Source organism: Tursiops truncatus, chromosome 8, assembly GCF_011762595.2.
Source record: "Tursiops truncatus isolate mTurTru1 chromosome 8, mTurTru1.mat.Y, whole genome shotgun sequence".
NCBI classification, from domain to species: Eukaryota; Metazoa; Chordata; class Mammalia; order Artiodactyla; family Delphinidae; genus Tursiops; species Tursiops truncatus.
Window position 1 is genome coordinate 4,089,284 of NC_047041.1, and position 23,748 is coordinate 4,113,031.

At 43.3% G+C, this 23,748-nt stretch overlaps 1 long non-coding RNA gene across 1 annotated transcript in view; it reads right to left on the minus strand.

The window, feature by feature from the left end:
- Positions 1 to 3,356: 3,356 nt before the first annotated feature.
- LOC109550990 (uncharacterized) overlaps positions 3,357 to 23,748 on the minus strand; it is a 155,344-nt gene continuing 134,952 nt past the window's right edge. The window contains exons 3-5 of the long non-coding RNA XR_002177695.3: positions 7,164 to 7,262; positions 6,765 to 6,851; positions 3,357 to 3,662 (exon numbers count right to left, since the gene is read on the minus strand). This is a non-coding gene — a long non-coding RNA (uncharacterized lncRNA). The remainder of the gene's footprint in view (positions 3,663 to 6,764; positions 6,852 to 7,163; positions 7,263 to 23,748) is intronic.

The following is a 23,748-nucleotide window of genomic DNA, read 5'->3' on the forward strand; positions in this document are numbered from 1 at the left end:
GACTCTCCTAGAACCGAGGGGTGACTTGATGAAAATTGAACTATTCTGATCTGCTGTTCCTTCTCCAAAGAGACACCTGGTCATCAACGTTCTTCATCCCCACCGTTAGGGAAGATACACAGGCATCGGCCAGTGAGCACCATCAGTCACCCTCCAGTGCAGAAGCAGAGGGCAGCGTCCCTCCCCAGCACAGCACCCAAAACGTACTAGCAAGCGATCAGAGTTGGCCCTCTGGACACACCCCGTGTGGTGGGGCTGACAGATAAGCCCTGCCCTTTGCTCCCCACACCCACCGACCCCTCTTCTGCCCCCAGTGCCCCCAACTGAGCCACCCCCGCCCATTTTCACCCCGATTTCGCTGTTGCTGTGTATTTTTCAGGCTGTAGCCGTTCTCCCTGTCATTGCTTTGTATTCACTTAAGCCTGATTTCACCTGGAAAAAAAGGTCAGACGTGAACCAGAACCCAGTGGGACATGGCCATAACCAGGTCCCTCAGGAATGGCCCTGGAAAGATTGTCCCACAGGATGGGACACAGGATGGCAGGGGGCTGGGGGGAAAGCGGACAGAAGCATCAGAAGCAAGGGGAGCAATGACCCCGATGTGAGGAGGTGGGCATGGTGTGAATAAAGATGGGAGGGTCAATGTCAGACACTCACAGAGGCGAGAGGTCTTGGTCAGAGAACAGGGAGCTTACGGTCCAGTGTGGAGGCCACAGCCCCATCCAACAGCGGGCAAACCACATAAGGTGGGTCTAGGGGTCCGAGGCTCTGTTCATCCTGGAGTGACATCTCCCTGAGCTTGAGGTCACTTCCGCGAGCAAAGCAAAATATAAGGGAAAGGATATTATGCTGACGAGTGAGGTAGCTGCTCTTGTGTGAAAATCAGGGGGCAACAGGGTGGCTCTGAGAGCTTTTAAAGGCTTTCTCCTCTCCTAACAATGCATCAGAGGAGAGATCTGCCTCATGCGCTTTTCACATGCGTGTATCTGTCCCGGAGTCGCCATGGTGACGCTGTGTATGTTTGCACGGCTGGAAGCATCAGAGATGGAAAATGAAGCCAGGGTGGACCAGAGCAGGGAGCTCTGCAGGAATTTCCCTCTGATCCTCTGCAGGCAGTCAGCTAAACAGAAAGCTAATGTGCCCGTCGGAGCTTCATCATCAAACTTGGTATTTCCAACGGCTCAAGGAGGGAGGAAGTCACAAAGCACAACAGTTATTCCTGGGAGTGTTCAGGTAAACCTATCTTCCCCAAGCAGAGTTCAGCAGGTAGGGATTTCCTAGTGAGAGTCCCGCGGGTCGGTCCTGCAGGCCCAGGTGCAGCACCAACACAGCAGGGCGGAAGGGAGGGTCTCAAAGACAGTGGGTGGGACCGCTGTCACCAGTGGGGCCGACAGCACACAGGTCAGGAAGGCATCCATGATGTTCGTGCTGCCTGGACCTGTGCGTCTGTGAGGGATCCCTTTTCTAGATGAGACCTGTCACCTCGTTGCTGATGTCCCACAGGCGAGAACCTCAGTGTTCACGGCAATTCCTCAAGCAAGACAGTCAGCCTTTTAACCACTTCTTTGTCTTCTTAATCACCTCCCAACATTCCCTTAAATCGAGGGAGGCATAAACTAGACAACACGGAGGATTCTGACCAGCATTTAGTCCAATGATGGACTAATGTCTCTATCACCTAAACTTATTTTTAGGTAAATCACATAACATACGTATGATGGTCAGCATTTAATCCAGTGTCTAGCTCAAAATATTAGGTGCTCAAAAATATTTGTCAAACAAATGAGCAAAGTTCCCATAGATAGGTGGGACAGTGTCCAGGAAATATGGAAATGATTCCCACCTAGAGGTCTCGTGAGCTGCTTTGCAAGGGGTACGGTACAGAGAGACTGTTGAACAGGATGGGGTGCTAAGCTAACTGTGCATCTAACCCACCCCCCTTTCTTACATAGAGTCATTCCTACACAAACTTCAGGAGCATGGAGATCAAAATGTACCTGGAAATGTACTGTAGATCTCAGTTGACCGGTAGAATGTCTTTCCCACTATGAAGGCCTAAGATTTGGGCAGATGGCAAAGCAGGCTAAAAATAACATAAAATATACAAAACATCATCGCATTTTCCTGCAGGCAGTAAAAACAACTTCTTAGGCCGGCAGCAAAGCTCCAAATAAAAAGTGCACTGAAATGTGTTTTGCAGGATGGAGATATTGTCTGAAAGAGCACCTGAGTACTCTCCTGAATTTATAGGCTGCTTTGTCGCTGTTCGCTTTTGTATCAGGCCAAGTAATAAAGTCATTCAGTCGTTCAACAGACATTTATAATCTAGAGCAGTGGTTCTCTACCGGGGCAATTCTGTCCCCCAGGGCACATGGGTAACATCTGAAGACATCTTTGATTGTCACAGCTTGGTGGAGGGTGCTATTGGCATCTGGGAGAGGCGAAGGATGATGCTAAACATCTTACAGTGCACGGAACACAAAAGAATAATCTGACCCCAAATGTTGAGGAACCTCAGAGAGGGAGATAGAAACCCATGGCAGCACATAGTGAGGTTTCTATCCAAGTCCTAGGGAGTCGGAGAAAGCTTATCAGATGAGTGATACGCACACTGACACCCGAAGAAGAATTAGGAGTGAACTTAAGTGGAAAACAGGATCCCAAGCAGAAGAAACGACTTAGGCAAAAGCCTGGAGATGAGCGCGTAAAGAACTGCAAATAGAGTAGACCTTCTCTAAAGCAACCTTCCCTTATATCAACTCTTGTAAAACAAACTGACTGCTGCCCACAGCACACTGAGCCTGCATGGGTGTAAGCCTGTGCGCTTCTGTACCCCCAGATGAGTTAAATGCTTATCAAGGGTCAGCTGTGTTTGTTCCCAAGGCTGCTTATGCCAGTTTTAGTGTTATTGAATTAAATACCATGTAAACTCATGAAATATGATTGTGAAAAGAAAGTTGCTGTTTTTATTCTAAGTAGAATGCTTTGAAAAGATTTAATGAAGGTGAATCCTAAAAAGAAAATATTATCAAATTAGATATGGGTAAAACAACTTCAATAGCTTGAGGAGGAAAAAAAGTCTTTAAAAGATAGAAGAATGATGCACTCACATTGCTTCTCAAGTGTCAAGTCTATGATATACTTTTTGGAAGACTGCAACTGGAAATCATAAATAATCCATTATTGGTGTGGTTTATGCAAGAAAGATGACTCTCAACAACCATCAGCTTACTGACACTCCAAGAAAGGTCTTGGCCCTATTTCAAAACATTGCTGAATAGATGTACACTTATGTGTTTTGAAATAAAATATGCATCCCATGTATACAGCATTTTTATGGTTCTCTGTTTCACCCAACAATTTTTATTAATTTTATCAGATAACACAGTTTCTACCATATCTGGGTACAACTGAGCACAGGGCAACCAGAGGATTTGGCCATAGATGAGGAACAAGAGGTGAACTGGGGCCTGATGAGGAGTCTCTTGTGCTTGGACCTTCGTCAGAAATAGAAGCCATGGGGCTTCCCTGGTGGCGCAGTGGTTCGCAGTCCGCCTAACGATGCAGGGGACATGGGTTCGTGCCCCGGTCCGGGAAGATCCCACATGCCGTGGAGCGGCTGGGCCTGTGAGCCGTGGCCGCTGAGCCTGCACGTCCGGAGCCTGTGCTCCGCAACGGGAGAGGCCACAGTGGTGAGAGGCCCACGTACCGGAAAAGGAGGAAAAAAAAAAAAAAGAAATAGAAGCCATGAAAATTGTTTAATCAGGGAGTTACCTGACCACATAATGTGCTTTGGAAAGGTATCACCTGGCTGCACTGCAGAGCACGGATTGGAGGGAAGCAAGATGACAGGCCAGCAGTCCAGTTAGGAGGGCTCTGAAAGGGTTAGGGTTTCCTGTGACCATGGAATAAAGAAGTAGCATTCGGGTTCCAGAGCCAAAAATGGATTCAAGGGATATTTATGAATTAGTATCCTAACTGATGGACTGAACATAGCATATGAGGGAGGCTTGCATCAAAAACCACACTTAAGTTCGGGGCTTGGACACCTGAGTCGCTGGTGGTGATATTCCTGAGACAGAAAACAAAATCGAAGAATTCGGCCAGGGTGGGAAGATGATGAGCTCAATTTTGGACACGTTGAACCTCAGAATCCTACGGGACATCCAAGTAAAGATGCTGAGTACACGGTTAGGCTCATGGGTGTGGTGCTCAAAAGGAAGTCTCAGGCTGAATACTTAGACTTGTGAGTAATCAGCATATAGAAAAAAAATTGGAGTCAGAAACAAAATCGCCTGGCTAGGAAATGAAAAGTTGGCCTAAGACAAGATACATAAAATATTCATACGAATCAATAAGGAAAAGCCCCAATAAAAGAATATGCAAAATACATAAGAAAAAGATACTTCTCAGAAGAGGAAAAACGTGAAACAAATCAATACGTGAAATGCAACTGTCTTACCAGTCAAGAAAATGCAATTAGTGTCACATGAGATCATTTTCATGCCACTATACTGACAACAATTAATAAGTCTAACAATGTCAAATATTGGAAAGGATAAGGATTTGAGGAAGGTCGTACTCTACTGGCAGGATTGTACCTTTCCAACAGCTTTGGAAAACACTTCGGCATTATCTTACAAAGTCTACCCAATGATTCTGTTCACACATATGACCCTAGACACAGTCTGGAATACATGCACCAGGAGACATCTGCCAAAAACATTCAGCACAAATGTTCATAATAGCACAATACAAGAAGCTACCGACAGGGTCAACAATAGGGAATGGATGAAGCATGGTCTATTCACAAAAAGCATGGTTGCAAAGAAGTAAAAAAGCGTGAACTGCACATACAGGCCACAACATGAGGGAATCTTGGAAACAACGTTGAATGGAAAAGAAAGAATCCCAGAAGACTTCAATTGGTATATTATTTTAACAAAACTTCAAAAGAGCAAAACTAAACAAAATATCATTTCTGTATTTATGCATTGTGGGTAAAACAAAATGAAAAACCCGAAGGACGGTCAAGAAAATTTAAGATAGTGATGCTCTCTGGGGGGAGAGAAGCAGCAGGACAAAGGGAGGAAGAGGGAGCACGTGGGTAGACACAAGTTGGGGAATGTATCCTTCAGGTTCATGGATACTCATTATATTACTGTAATGTATAACTTACATATAGGTTATGAATATACTTTTGTATAAATCAAATAGCTTATTAAAACTAATAAAGAAAAATGAAAAAGTTGCCCTTAGATATACAACTTGTGTCCTGTTCTGGACTCAAACACTGCATGGTTTATTCCTTGGTTAAAATTTTTAGTGAACTGTGTTTTAGGACTTTAACCTCCTTCACCATACGTACAAACTTGCGACCCAACCCTAGGATACATACAGGACCACAGCGTGTGCGTTTTGGGGTGATAAAATTATTTATGGCTTCACTTTATTAATATTTTCCCATCACCCTGACTCATTCGATTATTTATTTTCATTCCTTTAGATGCATTTGTGTAAGCCACCTCACATGCCTTGTGGAATGAAGCAGGGTGAAAATAATCAAACGTAAAATACTCTATCCCACAGGGGAGAAAAGCAATTCAAATTCTGTCATATTTTTTCCCATTTATGGCAGAGAATGCAGAAATGTGGGCAGTTCCTTTCTTCTGATTGGCAAGCTGTTGCAAAACATCTACCAGAGCTCCTGGCAGCCAGGAAGAAGGTAGCCAGAAAGTCACTCACCGGTTGTGTCAGAGAATGGACTGGGGGCTCACTAAGCCCCAGAGCTCTGGATCCTCAGCCAGGGTCTCGGGGAAAAATCAGACACAGTTCTGAGAAGGCTCCCAGAGGCCCTGCGCCGTGAGGTGGCCCCAGCCCCTGGACCACACTACTCCATCAGTCTGCTGCTGCCCACCTGCATGGCCCCCAGCCCTCCAGGCCAGGAGGGAAAGGGACCCCGTATGCAGGCGCTCTTACCCACTACCCACTGGTGCCTGGAGAAGCAAAGGGTTCTAGGCTGGGTATTGGTGCCTATTCCACAGCGGGGCAGGGCCACTCTTCGAAAGATGTTACAATCCAACTGCCAGGAACCTGCGGGGTCCTGTCTGTGTTCTAAGAATTTTCTGCATCCCAGAGGGGGTCAGGATCATTGGTCTCTGACGCTATAGCAACGTAATAAAACTGACAGAAGCCACAGACCAAGGCCTGGTTCAGCAGTCCTGACTCCCCACCCAGTCCCAGGGGGCTCCAGAAAATAAACTAGGCATTGGAATCCCACTATGGGGGCAACAGTCTGCTTCAAGCTGTAAGGGAAGGGCTGGGAGAGGCTCCCACCACCTATGCTTCCCCTTGGTCCACAGATGGCTGTGACCGCACAACCCCATGGTAACCCTCGTCCACTGTTCCTCCCTGCAGAAGCCCCAGTGCTCTCTGTAATGAAGAAAGTGGGAGAGAAGTTGGCCTCCTCCAAGCTTATTCAGACCTCAGAATAGTCCTCCTTCTTTACCACCTCCTCTTCCTGTGGTCCCTTAGCTCTGGAACCAGTTCTGTGCAGAATGAATCTTTAGGAAGTCTCTGCTCAGAGGCACCTACAACTTTGTCTCTAGAAAGACGGCAAGTAGAGAACAGCTTTCTAAAGATGTCCAACTCATTCTGGACACAAAGTAAGCCATTTGGTCTGTGTAACACCTCAACCATCTTCCGGCCCCCATTCTGAAACCACCATGCGATACCAGAGAAAACATTCTGTTTTGAGGACTCACCAGCAGCAGCAAACCCTCTGGACCAAACCTGCCTGCTCAGAAGCCACGAGGTAGAGTTCTTGGGCCCCGGCACAGCTATCCGACAGCCTAGACATTACAGGATGCGGTGTTAGATTCTGTAGTGAAAGAAATGTCAGACCCCTGCAATATCCAATCACTCCATAGCGCCTGCTCTCCCGAGAGGGTAGAAGCCAAAGAAATGGTCCTGAGACTGCTTCCCGCTTGAGAAATGAGACAATCAGGGCCTTAGGTCTGAGTCAATCCAGGAGCACACACAGTCTCTTAAATGGGTCCAAGGTGAGCAGGGGACGTGTTCGTACATGGCCACCTTTAATGGCTCTGTCCCTACCTAGGCTTCTGGCTCTCAACCCTAAAGAGAGATGTGACCCCCGCACTCACCGGCCAAGGGATTTCCTCCAGGCTCTTCCTCCCACCTTTGTTCTTACTGATGTAGAACAGTTGCAATTTTGAAGTCGAACAGTAGAAAGGTGACAGCATCTGTGAAAAATGTTATTGAAAAATGTAGCTTCCTCCCGCCGGTGCACACCCAGTTTCTTCCTCTCTGCCCGGAGCCTTCTCCTGGGCAGCCCACCATGTTTTCTCACTTGGCTTCTCCCCAAGACACCCCCTCTCACATCAGAGGGAGGGGTTCCCAGGCCTGACTCTGGTTGCTGGCACACCACAGCCCAGACCCCTGCTCTTGGAGCTGTTTAATAAAGTTAAGAAATAATATACAAAGGTATGCATTTTTACCATTATTATCCTGAGCAGAGAACCCTGCTTAACTGCTCCCTGACAGCCGACTGATTTCCAATCTTGGGTTTATATTACATTTGCAGAGCATAAGCTTTTCCCTAGGTCAGCATCACCAAAGTGCATTCCTCAAAAGAGAGGGATTCCATGGCTTGAATATACCTATTCGTTTGCATAGTAGATGCTCCTACAAGTTTCACATGATTATTCATATTCTAACTTCTCATAAAGCCAGTTTTACTGGCTTTCACCTATTTCCCATAACATCTATAAGCACCTCTGAGAACAAGAGTTCTGGAGAATACACTTTGGACAATGCTGTCCAAAGCTTATCTTTGAACTGAGATTGCAAGTTGGACATTCTTTCAATCTATCCCTAGAGGACTTTGTGAGGTCCTTCCTCAACTTGGGTGAACAGAGTGACCAAAAGATTTCTTATTGAACACCTGTTACTCCTCTCTTTTTTTCCTTTCTGTAGTTAAATCTTGCTCACAGTCACACACTAATATAAATTAAAGCCACAATGAGATATCACCAGATACCTATCAGAATGGCCAAAACAAAAAACAGTGACAATATCAAATCCTTGTGAAGAGGAAGAGAAACAGAATTACCTCTCCGTTCACTGCTGGTGGAAATATAAAATGTGGCAGCCATTCAGGAAAACGGTTTGGCAGCTCCTTATGTAACTAAACATGCAACACCGTACAACCCAGCAATTGTACCTGTGGGCATTTATCCCATAAAAATGAAAACGCATATAAACACAAAAACCTGCACATGAATGATCATGGCCGCTTTACTTGTAACAGCCCACAACTGAAAACGGCCCAGAAGTCCTTCAGTGGGTGAAAGGTTAAACAAATGATGGTACATGCATACTGAGGAATACTACTCAGCAAGAAAAAGGAATGAGCTATTTTTATACAATAAAGTGTGGATGAATCTCAAGAGAATTATGTTGAGTAAAGGAAAGGCAATCCCCCTAAATTATGTATGGTATGATTCCATTTATATAACCTTCTTGAAATGACAAAATTACAGAGATGGAGAAGAGATAAGCGATTACTATAGGTTAGAGACAGTAGGGGCTGGGCAGTGGGAGGAAAGTGGTGTTTCCCTCTAAAGGGGGAAACAAAGAATCCTTGTGCTGAGCAGCTGTTTTATATCAGGACTGTGAGAGTGGACACAAGAGCCGACATATGTGATAAAATTGCATAGAACTAAACACACACACACACACACAAATGAGTACATGTAAAACTGGGGAAATCTAAATAAGACTGGTGGATTTTACCAACATCAATATACTGACCGTGATATTGTACTTTAGCCTTGCAAAATGTTACCATTGGGGAAACCGGGCAGAGTACCCGGGATCTCTCTGCATTGCTCTTTAAAATTGCATGTGAATCTACAGTTATCTCAACTTGAGGGCAGAGACTATATAAAAGGTTAAATGTACAGATGAATTTTTCATGCCTCCAATGTAGGCAAGGTGATATTTCATAACCTACTGATACGCTAGTTCTGTCTCTTCTAGGAGAAAACAAGAAATAATGTTAATTATAATGAAGGGATTCTTGTTAGACAGGGGAATTTCTCCCGATCAGAATGCTAATGACCAGAGGCTCTGCAATCTCCCTCCGGGGATGGGACACAAATTTGCACAACATTTGCTGTTTTCCTGGGAGGCCTTCCACAAACTACTAGCCCCCCCGCCCCCGCTTCTCTCTGCTTCACAGCACCCGTCTGTGCCATTCTGTATCACATACTGTTTATAAACTCCATCATCTTGTCTGTCTCCCATGCAAAGTGAGCTCTGTGGGAGAAGGATTTTGCTGTACTGTTGAATACCATGTGGCCCGATACAAACATGATCAAAATTCAGTAATTTTAAAAACAAAATATCTTAAAAGTAGTACAGAATCCTGTCTTTGGAAAGCTTTCCCTTGTTATCTTCATGGGGACAGGGAGATGGATGAGATGACCTCACCGGTCCCTTTCACTAGAAGAGTCAGTGGTCCTCTTTGTTCACAGCTGTTTCCTGTATCAGGGACTTCACAATACTGTTCCCTAATCTGGGAAGAGTTTCCCACCAACACTTAGTTATTTGGGGGGTTCTTTTGAAAGCTTTATTTGGGTAATCGACACATAATAAACTGCATGATTTAAAATGTAAAAATTTGATAATTTCTACATATATATACACCCATGAAACCAAACCATAATCAAGCTAATGATATATATATACACACACATATATATGTGTGTATGTGTATAAATATATGTAATATATATTATATGGACATATGCTTATATAGTCTATGGATATATAAATGGATATATAATCACTCCAAAAGTTTCCTCAGCCCCACCCTGACATTCCATCCCCAGACAACCACTGATCTGCCTTCTGTCACTATAAATTAGTTTATATATTCTAGACTTTTATATAAATGGAAACCTACACTATATACGCTTTTATGTCTGGCTTCTTCCACTCAGGATAACTATTTTGGGATTCTGACATGTTGTTGCAGGTGTATCAATACTTCATTACCTCCTTATTGATGACTGTAGTCCATTGTACGAATATACCACAACTTATCCACTCACCTGTTAATGGACATTTGAGTTGTTCCCAGTTTTAGGCTACTACAAACAAAGTTGCTATGAACGTTCAGTAAAAGCCTTTGCTTTTAATTCTCTTAAATGAATACTAGGATGATAATGGCTGAGTCCTATGGTACCTGCGTCACTTTTTTTTTTTTTTTTGCGGTACGCGGGCCTCTCACTGTTGTGGCCAATCCCATTGCAGAGCACAGGCTCCGGATGCACAGGCTCAGCGGCCATGGCTCACGGGCCCAGCCGCTCCGCGGCATGTGGGATCTTCCCGGACCAGGGCACGAACCCATGTCCCCTGCATCGGCAGGCGGACTCTCAACCACTGCGCCACCAGGGAAGCCCTTGTGTCACTTTTAAAGAAACTGTCAAACATTCCATAGGGAATGCATGTTTTACGTTCCCACCAACAGTGTATGAAAGATACAGGCCTTCCATATCCTCGTCTGCACTTGGTATGGTCAAGCTCTTAAATTTTAGACATTCTAATAGGGCTGTAGTTGTATTTCATCGCAGTTTTAATTTGTGCTTTCATTTCGCTAATAACAACGCTGAACATCTTTCCACGTGCTTTTCTGCAGCTATATATCTTCTTTGGTGAAGCACATGCTCAAATCTTTTGCCTATTTTTTAATTAGGTTGTTTATTTTCTTAATAAAGAGATTTTATATATTCTGAGTACCAGTCCTTTAATAGATATGTGCTTTGCGAATACTTTTTCCTTGTGGCTTGCCTGTCTTAGATCAGAAATACTTAATTTTGGTGAAGTCTATTTTAACAATTTTCCTTTCATGGATCATGCTTTTGATGTTGTGTCTAAGAAATCTTTGCCCGTCCCAAGTTTAAGAAGATTTTTCTCCTTAGTTTTTTCCTAGATGTTTCATAGTTTTAAGTTTTACGTTCAAGTTCCATGATGCATTCTGAGTTAATTTTTGCATATAGAGCAGAGAATGGATCAGAGTTCTTCTTTTAAATACGGATATCCCATTGTTCCATTACTATTTGTCAATATTGCCTTTGTACCTTTGTCAAAAATCGAGGGACAACTTCCGGTTTCCAGTCACACATGTTAGGGGCTTGGAAGTCATCAATCCCAACCTCACAACAAGAAAAAATGCTAACAAACTAAAAACCAACTGCTCCTCTTAGATCTGTCAGAGAATTGAGGTCAAAGGACAAATCGCAGGGCTTCCCTGGTGGCACAGTGGTTGAGAGTCCGCCTGCCGATGCAGGGGACGTGGGTTCGTGCCCCAGTCCGGGAGGATCCCACATGCCGCGGAGCAGCTGGGCCTGTGAGCCATGGCCGCTGAGCCTGCGCGTCCGGAACCTGTGCTCCGCAACGGGAGAGGCCACAGCAGTGAGAGGCCCGCGTACCGCAAAAAAAAAAAAAAAAAGGACAAATCGCAGTGACAGGTGCATACAGAGAAACAGAACTTACAGGAGCAAACACCCTAGCTGGAGCCCAGTAGGAACACTTAAGGGATAATTAACTAATTTCTGCAGACGGAGCTGTGGTCTAGCTTGAGCGATTAAAAGCTCCTGGGAGCCCAGTCTTAGGCAAGCCCCCTACACCTTCATCAGTTTACCCTCCAGGAACCCCATGAAGTTCTCAGGGCAAAGATCAGAGAAAAATCTCCTCACACTTTCAACTGGAGAGCAGTAATCATCTTGTAACATGCCCAGAGTTCTCTCTCTCTCCTTAACAGAGGTCTGCCTTCAAGGGAGACTATTCCACCAGAGCCTGACTGAGCTGGGAGAAGCAGTATGCCCAACACCAGCCCCTCTGGCTGTCAACGTGGTGACGGGAAAACCGAACTCCAGCCTCCTCTAGCTTTCCAGTCCTGCCTGAGAGGGCACAGGGAGAAGCTGAGAAGCAGTCATGAAGGTCATTGCCCAGAGGTACAGGCTCACGGTCACATGATTATGACTGAGACATAGTCAGGTGATCACAGAATGCTTCCCCTCCCCCCTTCACCCACACATTACCACCGTCTCATTAGGGCTCCTGCGTAATAAAGGGACTGCAGCTAGAAGAACTGTGGACTTTATTAAAATTTTCAACTTTGCTCTGCAAAAGACTCTGTGAAGAAAATGAAAAGACAAGACGGACTGGGAGAAACGGCTTGCAAACCACATAACTGCTAATTGACTAGTATTCAAAACATACAAAGAACTCTTAAAACTCAACTTTCAAAGCTCAACAATAAGAGAATAAGCCAAATTAAAAATGAGCAGAAAACCTGGACAGACACCGCAGCAAAGAAGATATACAGATGGCAAGCAAGCATATGAAAAGGTATTCCGCATCCTATGTCATTAGAGAAATGCAATGAGATACCACCACCACCTATTAAAACAGCAAAAATCCAAAACACTGACACCACCAAATGCTGGCAAGGGATCTGGAGCAACAGGAACTCTCATTCATTGCTGGTGGGGATGCCAATAATGGTAGAGTCACTTTGGAAGATGGTTTGGCAATTTCTTACAAAGCTAAACACACTCTGACCATGCAATCCAGCAGCCACACGCCTTGGTATTTGCCCAAAGGAGCTGGAAACAGATTGACACAAAAATCTGCACACAAATGTTTGTAGCAGCTTTATCCATAATTTCCAGCAACCCAGGTGTCCTTCAGTAAGTGAACGGAGAAACAAACCGTGGCACATCGTACAATGCAATGTTATGCAGCACTAAAAAGAGATGAGCTATCAAGCCGGGAAAAGACATAGAGGAACTTAAATGCAAATTTGTTATGAAAGAAGCCAATCTGACAAGGCTATATACTTGTGTGATTCAAATTATATGGCATTCTGGAAAAGGTAAAACTATGGAGACAATAAAAAGATCGTGGGGAGGGATGAATAGTGGAGCACGAGGGATGTTTAGAGCAGTTAAACTTCTCTGTATGATACTGTAATTGTGGATATATGACATTTTGCATTTGTCAAAACCCATAGAACATGCAACACAAAGAGTAAACCCTAATATAAACTATGGACTTCGGTTAATAATAATGTATCAGTATTATTTTAATCAATATTGTTATAATCAATTATATTAACTACACTGATGCAAAATGTTAATAATAGGGGAAACTGGGGGTGGGAAGGTAGTATGAGGATATGTAAGAGTTCTCTGTAGTTTCTGCTTGATTTTTCTGTGAACCTAAAACTTCTCTAAAATCTCTAAAAATAAAGTCTGTTAATAAATAAAATTTAAAATCTATTGACTGTATATGTCATACATGTATGGATCTATTTCTGGACTCTATTACATTCCATGATCTATTTGCATCCCTTGAGTTCAATGCCGCACTGTTAACTTTATAATAAGTCTCAAAGTGTGTTCAAGGATTAATTCAAATTTATTCTTTTTAAGGTTTATTTTTACTATTCTAGATCCTTTATATGTCCAAGTGAAATTTTTTTTTCAAATGGGACCTAATTAAACTTAAAAGCTTTTCCAAGTGAATTTGTAAATCAGTTTGAAACTTTCTACACAAAAAGCCTTCTGGGATTTTGATTGGGATTGCATTGAATCCGTAGATCAATGTGGGGAGAACTAACATTTTCACAATGCTTGGTCTTCCAATCCATAAACAAAATATAGCTTTCATTTAATTCCTCTTTAATTCTGTCTCAGCTTTGCTTTGTAATTTCAGTGTAAACATCTTGCACATCTTTTGTTCAATGTATCCCTAGGCATTTCTATTTTGTGATTCAATTGTAAATGGTATTTTCATTTTAATTTTGATTGTTGCTAGCATATAGAAATGTAATTGATTTTTAAACACTGATCTTATACCCTGCAACCTTACAAAGTTCCCTTATTAGTTCTAGTAGCTTTTTTGTAGATTGCATGGGATTTTCTACATAGACAAGCATGTGTTCTATAAATAAAGACAATTTACTTCTTCCTTTCCAATCTGGGTGACTTTCATTTTTTTCTTGCCTAATTGTACTAGCTAGAACCTATAATATAATGCTGAATAGAAGTGGTTGAAAAGGACATCCTTATCTTGTTCCTGATCTTGAGGGAAAACACTGAGTCTTTCAACATTAAGAATAATGTTAACCGAAGAGACTTGTAGATTGCCTTTATCAGACTGAGAAAGTTCTCTTCTAATCCCACTTTGCTGAGAGTTTTTATCATGAATGTATATTAAATTTTGTCAAATATTTTTCTGCATCTATGGAAAAACTCATATATTTTTCCTTTTTTAATGGATTAATAACATGGATTTTCTAATGTTAAATCAAACTTTCTCATTCCTAGGATAAAATCAACTTGGTCTTGGGGCATTCTTCTTTTTACTTTATTGTTAGATTGAATTTGCTAACATTTTATTAAGCATTTTTGCCTCTAAGTTCATGATGTATGTTTGTCCATAATTTTTTCTTGTAATGTTTTTACCTAGTTTTGATATCAGACTAATACTGACCTCATAATAGTAGTTATGAAGTGCTCCCTCCTCTTCAGTTTTCTAAAGTAGTTTGTCTATAATTGGTATTTTTCTTTAAATGTTTGGTAGAAGTCACCCAAGAAGACTTCAAGACCTGTAGTGTACTTTGTGGAAGGTTTTTAATTACAGATTCAATTTTAAAATAGATATAGGGCTATTCAAGTTATTTTTCTTGAATGAGTTTTGGTAATTCATATTTTTCAAGGAAATTGTCCATTTCATCTGAGTTGTCTAATTTGTTGACATAAAGCTCTTCATACTATTGTCCTATTCTTCTAACATCTGTAGGACCCAGTGTGCTACCAGCTCTCTCATTCCTGATATTGGTAATTTGCATATTCTTGTTTTTTTATTTACTAGTAAGTCTGGCTAGCGTTTCATCAATTTTATTGATCATTTCAAAGAAACAACTTTGGGAGGTTTTCTGTTCTATAGTTTTCTGTTTTTTATTTCATTCATTTCAACTCTGATCTTTATTATTCCTTTTCTTCTGGGTTTAAGTTGCTCTTCTTTTTCTAATTTCTCAGGGTGAAAGCTGACATCAGTGATTCAAAACCTTTCTTCTTTTCCAATGTAGGTGTTTATTGCTATAAACACCCCTCAATGTACTGCCTTAACTGCATCCCACAAGTTTTGATGTTTTGTGTTTTTATTTTTATTCAGTTTAAATTAATTTTTAATTTTCATTTTTATTTCCATTTTGACCCATTGCTTACTTAGATGTTTGTTATTTTGTTTCCAAATATTTAGGAATTTTCCAGAAATTTTTCTGTTACTGATTTCCAATTTAATTCAATTATACTCAGAGAACTACTTTGCATGAATTGAATCCTTTAAAATATATTGAGACTGTTTTATGGCCCAGAATATGGCATATCTTGGTCAATATTCTATGTGCACTTGAAGAGAAATGTATCCTGCTTTGTTAGATGAAGTGTTCTATAAATGTAAACTTTAAGGTCAAGTAGGTTGATAGTGTTTTCCAAGTCTTCTTTAGAATTAGTCATTCTGCCTACTTGTTCTGTCAATTACTGACAGAAGGATGTTGAAATTTCTGACTATAATGTTAGATTTGTGTACTTCATCTAGCAGTCCTGCCTATCAGTGTATACTTCATGTATTTTGAAGCTCTGTTATTAGGTGCTATACATTTAGATTCATAAAGTCCTCTTGAACTGACCTTTTTATTATTAAGACATGACCCAATGTATCCCAGTAATATTCTTTACTCTGAAATCCTTGTTAATCTGATCATAATGTAGCAATCCAGCTGTCCTGTCATTAGTATTATCATGGTATATCTTTTCCCATCCCTCACTTGCAATATGTTTGTGTTCTTACACTTAAATTGGCTTTCTTCTAAGAAGCATAAAGTGTGTCTTATGTTTCAAGCTGATATTCTCTGCCTTTTAATTAAAGTATTTAGACCACTGACATTTATACGATTGAATTTAAATTTATTTGTTTTCCATTTGTTCCACATTATATACAATGTCTCCTTTTCCTCTGGTTGCTTTAAAGTGTTCTTTTTATAACTGGTTTTAAGCAAACTGATTACGTGTTTTCATGTAGTTTTCTTTGTATTTAACTTCTTGAATCTGTGGATTTATTATTTCCATTAATTTGAACAAAATTTTGTCGTTATTTATTCAATTTTTTTACCATGAGCCCTCTTTTTGAGGGACTCCATTATGCAGCTATTTGGCCATTTGAGTCACCCCACAGCTCATTAATGGTCTATTTTTTTTTCTTCAGCACTTTTCTGTGTTTTATTTTATATAGTCTCTATTATTATGTCCTTAAGTTTCTAATTTTTTCTTCCACAATATTTAATCTGTCATTGATCCCACCTAGTGTATTTTTAAATCTCAGACACAGCAACCTTCACTTCTAGAAGTTTTTGTGTCTTTTTTAATATTTTTTCTGTGTCTACTTAATGTGTTCTATCCTTTCTCCACCTTTTTGAGTATGCAGAATACAGTCACAATTACTGTTCTGATGTCCTTTCCTATTAATTTTATCATCTGTGTCACTTCTGTGTCAGTTTTGGTTGACTGATTTTTTTTCTCATTATGGGTTTCATTTTCCTGTTTCTTTGCACATCTAGTAATTTTCTAATGGATGCCAGACATTGTGATTTTACCTTGTCATGTGCTAGGTATTTTTGTATCCTTATAAATATTCCAAGTTTGGATTTTAGAATATGGCTAAGTTACTTGAAAACATTTGACCTTTTCAGAACTTGGTTCAAACTTTGTTAGGTGGAAAACAGAGCTGCATTTAGTGTAGGAGTAATCTTCCCCACTGTTGAGGAAGACTCTTCTTAAAACTCTTCCTGATGCCCCTTAAATTATAAGATTTTCTACCATGGATTTGGGAAACAGGCAATACTCTAACCCTATGTGATGTTCAGTTATCGTTTTTCCCTAATCCTTTCAAGGTGATTCTTCCCCCAACTTTGGATAATTTTCTCATGTGCATGGCCTGATCAGTACTCAGCTGAACACTTGAAGGGGACACCCTCTCTGTGCAGGTCTCTCCTCTCTGGTGATCTTCCCTGATAATCCTAGCTGTCTTGGCTTTCCTGCACTCCCAGCTCCATCTTCTCAACTTAGGAAAGAAACTGTCCTGCCTGGCTTCGTCTCATCTGTATCATGACCTGAAAACATTTTCCAGACAGTAAGCTGGGGCAATTGTAGGACTCCCCTCATATGCTTCCTACTTCTTCATGATCGCTGCCTTTTGTTGCTTGATGTTCAAAGCTTATGTTTACCTTAGAGTAATATCTTTACCTAACATTACAGTTAAAGAGGGAACTGGCAGGTCAGCAAATTTCTCTGGTCAATATTCGATCCCCTTGCGTCCTCATTCATGGGCTGGAGCCTAAGAAACAAAGAGTCAGTGAACCTCTGTGTTCATCTAGTGAATGCTATTTGAGATTGAAGATTCAAGGAAGAACCTACACCAATGGAGAAGAAAGATGGATAAGTCCAAAACTCCTAATTTCCTTGTGGGTTATGAAAGATTCCCGATCCAAGAAAAAAGGAGGGTTCTACCAACACCTGGACCACCTTTATTTAATATTTTCCCCTAAATAAGCCACAGGTTCTGATAGAGCAAAACTGTCGGTCTTACAATGATATCCTAGCTTCTAGATCAGTGTCTGGCATGTTAGAGAAACTCAGGAAATATCAGATAGATGGACAAATCTAAGCATTAACCAGAAAATTCTCATACCCTCTAACCAATTTAGACAATGAACATATAGGGACAGAAAATGAAACCCAGGTCCAGCCTCACAGTTCTAGTCCATTTACCCCCCTTATTCGCTGGGCTCTAGGGAGCAGAACTGGACGATGAAAGGATGGATGACCTTTCATGCCACTTAGGGCCCCTCCCAGCATGTTACTGAAATTCTCTGCCAAACCCTAAAGCCTCAGGGCTCCTCTTAGCTCAGGAACATCTGTGCATTTCCTTAAATCCACTTCCAGATTTGATAAATATAAAAGGCAGAACAGTTGAGCAGCTCAAGGAAGTGAGTGAGGGGATAGCGGGTCCCTGTGCCCTGGAAATCTGGCACCATTGGACTGTGCTAAATTAGGTGCAAAGAAGCCATCTGGCCAATTTAGTTTTAATCCCTTCAAGTTTGTTGAAAAATATTTGCCAGTAGATTGAAAGTGAAGGGAGAAGTTTCAAGTAGTATAATTAGACGTGATGCCAGAAAGTCTTGTCATAAGCCATCCAAGAGCAAGGAAGGAAAATAAAGAAGAAATTGCAAATATAATTAAATAAATACACACAATAAGTGATAATAAACCCAAGCAGGCCTTGGCCTCAGCCCCTGCATTCTTCCAGGCGGTTCACCGCGCTGTGCGCCGGGCTGCTTGGCAGGCCGGGCTTAGCTGGGCTGGGTTCAGCAGTGCTCAGGAATGCGATGGGGAGGAGGCTGCCAGGCAACCGCAGCCCTGGCAGGTTGTCACAGAGAGGTTAGAAGGGACTGACAGATACCGCGTAGCGCCTTGTCTCTGGGCACCCTGTACTGTCCCAGGTGTACCTGGCCTCCAGGATGCACAAACTCACCACTTCCTCGCCCCAGGAAAAAAAGACAGGCTGCAGAAAGCATCTCTAGGGCTAAGCGCATGTGCCTGAATCATTCTGTATTTAATGACCACTATTCAGCAAGTGCCTTGCATTCCCTAATCTCTGAGAACCTATGCAGCAAAAGTTGACGTGGATTCCAGATTCTTGCATGTCTTGGGGCAGTGCCAGGAGACGCTGGAGATCCTGAACTTCAAGCGCTGGGATCACTGTAAGATCTCACACCAGCCAGGCGCAGACTTCGGGAGCAAATCGTCAAAGGCAGGAGCGAAGAAGGATCCCCTCCACTGCTCTACTCAGGAGCACATTCAGGACCAAAGCTCCCAATTAAACGGGAAGGTACCACCTCCTCCCTATTTCACTGGTTCTGCACCCTGCCAGACAGATGCAAGTGGAGCAGTCCGTGCAGAACTGAGCCTATGGGGCAATCATGCTTGACGTAGCTAAAAAGAGCACCAGTCTTAGGGTCCAAAGGCACAAGCCTGTGTCTGGATCTATCACTTACTGACTCTGCAATCATGAGCAAGTCACTTAAGTCAATGAGATCAGCCTGTTCACATACAAGATAGGATACCGTGTCCTACCGTAGTAAATCATAAAATGACATACAGATGTTAGCTGTTCTTACTGTTAAAGGCTCTTAGAAACTTGCTGGAAGTTTTCAAAGAAGGATACCTAGCAACTGGTGTACTCTTGGCTAAGAGTCGGGAGGATGGGTTCTGTTTCCTAGTTCTGGGTGATCTTGCTTCACTTTTTTGAGCCCCTATCGCTTCACCTATAAAATGAAAGGATGAGATTAGATACTACCGAAGGTCCAACACCAGCGTCCCCAGTGCGTATAAGCAAAGTCCTCTTGGGAAGGTTGATGTATAACCCCAAGGACTGTGTGGCTACAGCTCAGAAAGCCCAAGTCCTGGAGCAGGGGTTGACTGACTGTGACCTACCGGGCCAAACCTAGCCTGCACCAGCTTTTTAAAATAGAGCTTTACTGGCACACAGCCATGCATATTCATTTGCTGTTGCCTCAGAGTTGCCTTGGTGCTACAAGAGCAGAGTTGAGCAGCTTTGACCAAAACCACATGAAGGCAAAGCCTGAAATATTTACTACCTTACCCTTACAGAAAGTTTGCCATCTCCGGCTCTACACGTTTGCTGGATGGTTTCAACCAAAATACGAACCAAATCTTGCTGACGTTCTTTTTTTTAAAAGACACAGTATGAAAAACTGAGTGACAATCTGAGATACTTTTATTTTAAATTACAATGCACTCCATGAGTGCCTAAACATAATACAATAATGATGAGAAACTTAGTCTGGGGAGGGAAAGGACATTTATACCTCATATAAATGGTACTGTTTTTCACTGGATGGAAAGTTTGAACAGACAGGATTTTTAGGTCATAAGAAATAAGGCCTACGTTATGTTCCAAAGAGAAATACAAATTTCTCTTGTAATTGCTCAGGTAAACTGGATGAGAGGAAGGCAGAATTAGTATCTGGAAGGAAATTAATCCTCATACTCATATACAAACCAACCCTACCCTGGAGTGGACACTTCTCAACATTTTCTCATCAACCCCACCCTCCACGCACAGAGGGGTCAGAGGACGCTTCCTCCCATCCCCATTCTCCCCCCAACACAAACACACACACACACACACACACACACACACACACACACACACACACACACACACAGCAAAAGCAGGAGACACTGAACTCTGAGCTCAACAGAAAGAAGGAAAGGAGGAAAAACTGTGCGTTCTTGAAACATCTGCAGTTTTAGAATTTGCAAAGCAGAAGCATGAACCCGAGAACTAGTACTTCATTATCCTGTAGAGGGGAGAGAGTCCCAGGTGTAGAGTTCCACCGCCACTGCCAACTCCACCCAACACAGAGTCTGAAATAAGAATATAATAGGAAGTAGTAGGAAGAGAGAGAAAGACAGGAATGCAGGCCCAGCGGTCCAGGCGGGCCGTCTCTGCAGGTTTAGCAGGGAGCGTCCTCCGCCTGGTGCAGTGCAAAATAACGCTAGTTCAGCATGGGATTATCTGCCGTGTGAACGTGGGTGTGGGTGTGAGGGTGTGTGGGTGTGCATTTGCTGTTCCTTTGCCTTCCGTATCAGTTATCTGCTGCTGTATAACAAGCCATCTGAATTATTTATTAGCTCACAAATCTACGCATAATTAAGTAGGCTTCAGCTGAGCAGTCTCTCCTGGAATCACGCAACTACAGTCAGTGGGAGGGTCAGCTGGGAGCTGGGGGTCTAAGACGGCATCCCAGCCCTCCTGGTGGTTCATCTCACGTCTCAGCACGAGGCAGAGCAGAAGGAGGTGTCCGGCAGGCGGGGAAGGCAAGTCCCGATGCACAAGCCCTTTCCAAGCCTCGTCTCGAGGCATATCTGGCCCAGATTCCAGGAGGGAAGAGCACGCTTCCACTTCCTGGTGGGAGAAGAGCAAGCTCACAGTGCACGAGCTATCATACAGGGAGAGGCGTGTTTGTGCCTGTTTTGTACAGTCTATCCCACCATCCACCCTAATGTCGAGTTCACAGGGGATGAACCCAAGAGTGGAGTGTATCACGTATGTGTGATTTGTTAAGTTGTAAGGAAACTGCACGACATCAGACACGCCAGTTAATCTCCAGGAGCGCATTTCCTCATCTGTAAATCCTGTTGCACAGAGGGAGATGTCTATGCAGTACCTGCCATAGAGGCCGTTGAGAGGTTTGGTTTCTGTCTGCAGATACCCATGCCTGGGGAAGTGAGCGCTTCTTGGCCAGCGGCTATGACTGGGTGAGAGTATGTGGGGCTTTGGCTTTTCTGAGCACTGAAGTTTAGTGTCTGGCAAATAACAACACGATAATCCCCAACAGATAGCTTTTCCCATCAAGAACCACATGCCACACGGAAGTGCTTGGCCTGTGAGGACCTGAAGGCATGGGGGCCCTCCAGACCTTAGTCTCTTCGAGAGGCTGTGACTCAGTCCCCTAAAGGAGGGGAACAGGGTGACCAGGCAAGGAGGCATCAACATCCTCACGCCCCAGCTTCTTCCATTATCCACTCTCACAGACTGGGGGGCCAAGGAACCATATCCCAAAGGAAAGGAGTTTAGCAGAGCGAGGACCTTGATCCTGTATAGATTCTGTTGGGCGGCTTGGGCACAGACATTCCACTTGGGAGCCAGTCACAAGAAGGGGCTGTGGCATGAGAGCCTTAGCACAGGGGCACTTGGAGGGCTTGTGACAGTTACAGGGGATTTTGCCAGAAAACTGAAAGTCACAAAGCATCAGTATTTCATAAGGCAGGGTTCAGGTCCTGGCCTCGTGGATACACAGCTGTGGCTTTCCCAAGCACCATGCCCACAGAGCTGGACCTGGACAGGGGCTGCTGTGGCTTGTGGCGACCAGTGCTGAGAATCTCAGGACCGTTCTACAGCCAGGGTGTAGATGCACTTGCTGGCAGGAGGCACGCTCATAACTAAAGGGCTTTGGGGACATTAGGAGGACATGTTTATGCAAGGCTCTGGCTGGTTCCTGGATGCAACCCCAGGGCCTTGCAATGACATGTTTGTGATAGGCGCTGTGTACCTGTTGTATCAATAACCAAGATCTAGGGGGATGTTAAGTTTCTCAGTAAGTCCACCAGAGGTGCCCTCTGTAATGTCCTCCAGAAGTCTGGATACTTGAATAGAGAAAAATCAGCAGCCCAACTTGTGAAAGTCGGGTAGGTTGACCGATTTACTCCTAGGTTTCCCAGTTTTAGCCCTAAACAGTCCACATCCCAGGAAACCCCTCAGTCCCAGGCAAACCAAGATGGTTGGTCACCCGGAAGTGGGGGCACAAACACAGTCATTCATCAGGATCAAATTTAATCCTGGACACTCAGTGCGTTGTTCTGAGGACCTTCTTGCAGGGGATACATTAACCAATGAAATAAAGGGCACCTTCTGCTCTGTCCAGATTAGTCCTCGCCTGGTGTATTAGGATTCTCTAGAGAAACAGAAACAATAGGATGTGTAGATATGAACACTGTTGACCCTTGAGCAACACAGGGGTTAGGGTACCAGTCCCCTGTGCAGTCAGAAATCCGCCTATACCTTTACAGTCAGTCTCCATACCTGTGGTTCCACATCCACGGAGGCAACCAACCACAGAGCATGTAGTACCGTAGTATGTATTTATTGAAGAAAATATGCATATAAGTGAACCTGCACAGTTGAAATCCATGTTGTTCAAGGGTCAGCTGGAGAGAGAGAGTGAGAGAGAGAGAGACAGAGCGAGAGACATAGAGAGAGAGATTTATTTTAAGGAACTGGCTCACGTGATTGCGGAGACCGGCAAGTCCAAAAACAGCAGTCTGGAAACCCAGAGAAAAGTTATGCTACGATCTCGAGTCTAAAGGCCATTTAGAGGCAGGATTCCTTCTTCCTTGGGGGACCTCAGTCTCTTAAGCCTTCAACTGATTGCATGAGGCCCACTTCCATTATGGAGTATAATCCGCTTTACTCAAAGTCAACTGATTTAAATGTTAATCTCGTCTTTTAAAAAAATACCTTCACACCAACATCTGGACTGGTGTTTGACCCAATACCTGGGTACTGTGGGCTAGCCAAGGTGACCCATAAAATTCCCCATCACACTTGGCCAGGTGCCAGTCGAGCCAAGATACGGTCCCTTACCTGGCAGCCACTTGAATTCTGGTGGAAGATCATAGGAAGGATGTCCTCCAAGAACTAGAGGTTCCTCCTCAAGGGGGCCCTAACATCCACATCCACACCACCTATTTTTGTAGAGAAGTTGGAGGATTCTGACAGGGCTTCTTCAAGACAGGGAGGATACCAAGGCCAGGACCAAAGTCTTTGCCAGGGCCGTTCTCGGTTTGCTTTATGGTGTTTTGAAGCCACAGCAACACTGGAATGAAAGCCCTGCTATCTCATCTCCTCCCCAGATTGTGGGAGGAATTGGAAAGCAGCGTCTCTGGCCTCTCTGAAAGGTCTGGGTGTGCTAGAGTTCACTGGCTCTGGCTGCAGCAGTGACAAGAG